The sequence below is a fragment of the Coffea eugenioides genome, chromosome 3 (genome assembly GCF_003713205.1).
Source record: "Coffea eugenioides isolate CCC68of chromosome 3, Ceug_1.0, whole genome shotgun sequence".
Classification (NCBI taxonomy): domain Eukaryota; kingdom Viridiplantae; phylum Streptophyta; class Magnoliopsida; order Gentianales; family Rubiaceae; genus Coffea; species Coffea eugenioides.
This window is the reverse complement of record NC_040037.1, coordinates 12561998-12567337: the sequence shown is the minus strand read 5'-3', so window position 1 is coordinate 12567337 and position 5340 is coordinate 12561998.

Sequence of the window (5340 nt, the reverse complement as noted above, 5' to 3'; positions counted from 1 at the left end):
CCATAGCGCTACCTAAGGGATCACTCGAGCCACCGACCAAAGGCCCTGGGAGTGACGACCCTTCGCCTTTAGGTCTGAAGGTTTGGGAGCCGAAGCTTTATCGAGTCTAGGCATTAGTGAACCCCAGCCTCATGCATCCATATTAGAATGACCTAGGGTAGAGTCGGCCTCACCCTATTTTAAGCACATTAGGCACGAGGGAAGGGGTTTCCAACCCTTTTACTTGCTTTATTGTATTTTTTTTTCTTTCGAATGCTCCCAATGTGTTATGTGTACTATCAATTGCACTAACCATTCTTTTGTTTCTTGGCTTGCATTCATATGCCTTAGCGATAAGAGGCCCTTTTTGGCACTCTTTTAGTGACTCACCCACTAGATAGCTCACATGTTTAAATTTCGGTTATTGCACTTGATTTTAATAAATGCATTTCATTTTAGACCTCTTTCCCCCCGATGCATTATTTATATCCTTTAGGCAATATTTGTCACATATTTATATCGCTTTAATAAATAGCATCATGCATAAACCATAGAAAGGGAATGCCACATAGGGAATCCCGTGGTTAGGAATAGGCCACCTTGTGTCTCGGATACTTAATCCAACGAGACTTGCATGTTTACAATTTTGTTTGGCCTAAGGGGTAAAATTCCAAGGTAAGGTACTAAAAAGTGAATTCTTCCTCAGATGGCTCCATGCCGAATGTTAAACCACATACCTCGTGAGCTGATAGATTGGAAGAACAACATGGCGCATGAGGTGAACCGATTGTTCCGATACATAGGGCATCTACCAAGTCTTTTGAACATAGCCCCAAACATGGCAATCATTGAAGCACTGCTTGAGTATTGGGATCCTAAAGGCTCCGTCTTTCGATTTGGGGAATGCGAGTTAACACTCACTCTAGAAGAGATAGAAGGATTGTTGCAAATGCCTGGGAAAGGAAGCCCTATGGTGTACCCGACTAATGGCACTAGAGAGCAGTTCTGCAAGTTTCTGGGATTGGGACGAGCTAGTATGAACCAGCACCCGGACGCAAAATCATGTCCACTGGAGTTCTTGTACGAACGATTTGGGAGAAGGGACTCTTATGATCAACACCGTGATGACTTTTTCATTAGCAAAGAGGAGTGGGAAGGAAAGCGAGTCCAAGTCTTTGGATTAGCCTTGACTAGTCTACTTTTATTCCCGCAAAAGCATGGGAAGGTTACCTTTTCAACAATCAGCATGATGCAAAGCGTGTTTCTAGGAATTAAGGAGAAGACCCCTACTTTGGTGCCTATCATCATTGCTGATATCTTCACTGCCGTTACTGAATGCCAAAAGAAGAGGGGGTTTTTCTATGCATCCAACCTGGTGCTCCAAATGTGGGCCATGGAACATCTGTCAAAAAGAGCGCTAAATCCATTGGGGTCATGTCTTCCAACAGCAAACTGGGTCGAGTCGCACCGAGAAAGGGTTAGCAGATACTATCGAATAGCGTCTCCAAGCTTGTTTATTCAGGAATTCAATGCTCTGACTTCGGATAAGATACAGTGGGTTCTCGATTGGACGAAAGTAAGGGATCCAGCTTTCAAGACTACGCAATTTGACTTCATTCCATTAGCAAGTACCAGTGGGTTGATCGTGTACATTCCACAACGAGTTATGAGACAGTTCGGGTACCCGCAGAGAGTGCCGACCATACGGGAAATGGGAAGTATCGAGCTTAATACAGTCACTGAGTGCCGGACTATGGTATTAGAAGGCTGGGGGAATCTGTGTAGTTTGGACAACCTGCATTTGGACCAAGTGAACAAAGTAGAGCCTAGGGTCATCTTGGAGTACAACGAATGGATCAAATCAATGATAGAACAAGGGAGAGAAAGGACACCGTTGATTGCCGTTAGTCTCGAGGAGCAGAATGGGAAGCTAAGGGAAGAGCTGGAGGATCATCAGTTGCAGATCATGGTGGCCGATCAAGCATTGGAGGACGCCCGCTCACAATTGAGGAAAGAGGCAAAGAAGACAGAGAAATTGGAAAAGGCATTGAGTGCATTTGATAAAATCCAAGATGAAATTCGGAAACTCAGTATCGGGAGTTCTAGGGAATCCCAACATACTAAATTAGCTAGACATGAGGACTTTGTAAGAATGGTTGGTCGAACCATCAATGAAATTGTAAAGAAGGACTGAGTTTGTCCATTTTTAATGAGAATTCCTGTTTCTATATTCACTTACAGGTTTGAAAATGGGATTTTACCCCGAAGGTTGCATTTTCATGCTAGGCCTACCCTTGGCACAAAAAGGGTCCCCCCATAGGACATGCATCCGAGTTGTTTGAATAATTACTAACTCATGCCTTTTTCTTTTTCCCTTTTGAATAAATTGCAGAAGGCTAATAACGATTGGTTTATCTAAAGAAGTCTTTTGCATTCTCAGGTAAAATTTTAAACATAGCTTCTCGACGAAGCCCCATTATAACGCGATCCCGAAGTAAGGCCCAAAGGAATCGTGTAGACATGAGTACCCAACAAGAGTCATCGGAAAAGACCGTTGCAACGACCCAGCCGGAGATTGCAAGTCCCGGGGTTCAGTTGACCGAATTGCTCACTAAATTTGGGGAGATGGCATCTGAAATGGCCGCTCAGAAGAAATTGATTGACGAGCTCGTCAGTAGCGGAGTGCGACCTGAACCTGTACCCGCTACACAACCACAATCCGAACCATTTGTTATTCCTCCGTTTCAAACTACGTTTGAGGGAACTTTTAACCCGCAATATGCTTTCACTCAAAATCCTCCTTTCTACCCTTCCTATAGTCAAGGATTTCAGCCTCAAAGTGACCCAAACATGCATCTAAACCCACCAGTTTTCTATCAAACCACCGCAGAACCCGTGATACCGGAGCACACTTTCCAAAATAAGCCTGAAATGGGTGAATCTTCTGCTCCAATTGATATGAAGTTGCTCAGACGTCTAGATCGTTTCGATGAATTTATAAGGAAGAGCCAGGGGCTGAACAAGCAGGGAGTCCTGGATTATGATGACTTGTGCCTTTTTCCGAGCGTGCAGTTGCCTGAGGGGTTCAAAACCCCTAAATTTAACAAATATGATGGGACGGGTAATCCCAAGACACATCTCCGACTTTTTGCCAACAAATTGGGAAAGCCCGTGGACGATGAGAATTTGCCTTTAAGGTTGTTCCCCGAGAGTCTGGAAGGGGATGCGCTTGACTGGTATTCCAACCTGAAACTTGAAGACGTGAAAACCTGGATTGATTTGTCTAATGCATTTGTGAGACAATATGAGTACAACTGCGAGCTAGCGCCGACCCGGACTACTCTGGAAGGAACGAAAAGGAAGCCTTCTGAGGACCACAAGACCTATGCCAAGAGATGGAGAAAAGTAGCTGCAAAGGTCGAGCCGCCCATGACCGAGGATGAAATTATTCGCACATTCATCAAAGCCCATGATCCGCCGTACTTCGAAGAGATCTTTCGTATGACCGGATGTTCGTTTGCTGCAATTGTAAACAAACTTGAGGAGTTTGATGACTTTGTGAGAGCTGGAAAGATTGTCAATGTTTCCGCCCTTAAATCTCAGTTGGATGCTTTACAAGGTCAAGGAAGCAATGTGAAAAAGCCACCGTTCAAAAAGAAGGAGGGGGATGCAACCTTTGTTTGGAACCAAAATCCTTCACCCAGACCTCGATACCAACACAGCCCAATCTACCAAACCCATTACCCTTATCATTACTATCCGAACCCGTACCCTGTATATGCCACTAATATCCAGCACCCTAGACCTCGCCCAAGCTACCCTAACCCACCTTCAGCCCCTTTTCAAATTTCTCAACCAAATCCACCCCAAAACCGACCACGCCTTCCATATAACCCAAGATTTCCGCCTCCAAATAGACCTGCTTACAACCAACCTCAACCTTCTGAACCTTACAACCGACCTCCTAGCCGTACATTTACCAATTTAGGTAGGCCTTTAGACCAATTGTATGATCAGTTAAAGGCCGCCGGAAAAATTGGTATGGTACCCCCTCCTACCTATCCATATGGCATGCCCGCCTGGTATAACCCGCAAGCTGTCTGCACTTATCATTCGGGGGCACCTGGACACTCAACTTTGGATTGTAAAGCACTTAAGCATAAAATTCAAGATATGGTTGAGTCTGGAGAAATTATAGTCAGAAGGAGAGAGACACAAGGGCCGAACGTGAATAGGAACCCTTTGCCGGACCATGTTAATACCATCGGGGTCATTATGGATGACACGGAGTATATGGAACAGGTCAAAGTTTTGGCAAGGGAAGCTGAGGTATTTGGGGTCACAGACCAGCCATTCGTCATAGAGTTGCCATTCGGAGAGGATGAAAGCCCTTTTATCTTGGATCTCACGCCAGCTGAGAATGAGGCTTTGGAGCCCGTAGTCATTGAATTCCCAAAGCAAGAGCCTGTTTTAAGCCTGCAACAGGTACCATGGAATTATGATGAGCCTGATGTACAGATTGGGGAAAAGTCAATTGCAAAGAAGGAGGTGTCAGTGGTTACCAGATCGGGGAAGATTGCAAGTCCATTTGAAGCTGCCAGTCCGATTCGAGCAAATAACTCCGAGCCGCCCGTTAAACCAACAATCACTGAGAAAGAAGCCTTGGATTTCCTTAAGAGGCTTCAGAGAAGTGAGTACAATGTAGTTGAGAAGCTGAGCAAATCACCTGCCCAGATAACCATGTTGGACCTACTTTTCTCTTCGGACGTGCATAGGGATGCATTGATTGACATATTAACAAGAGCTCAAATTCCGAGGGACATTTCTGTTGATAATTTTTCAAACGTGGTTGGGAGCGTATTGTTCAACAAGCAAATTGCTTTTTCTGACGATGAATTGCCGACGGAGGGCATCGGACATAATAGGGCGTTGTACATAACAGTGAGGTGCAACGGAAAAATGCTGCCTAAGGTGTTAATCGATAATGGATCCGCGCTGAATATCTGTCCTTGGAGTACCTTAGAGAAACTAGGATTGCAAGACATCAAGCTGAGGCCTTCAGGGACTATTGTTAGAGGGTTTGATGGAGCGCAGAGGGAGCCAATAGGGGAGGCAGATTTAGTAATCGAGATGGGGCTGGCCCAATTTCAAATAACTTGCCAAGTCATGAACTTCCCGAGCATTTACAATATCTTACTTGGAAGGCCATGGATTCATAAGTCGGGGGCTGTGCCGTCTTCGTTGCACCAATTACTCAAGTTCGTGGTAAATGACAAACTAATCACTATCTTTGCTGAAGAGGACTGCCTGGTGATCACTGACTCTGGAGTTAAAGAAGAGGGTAGTCAAAGTGTTACCATG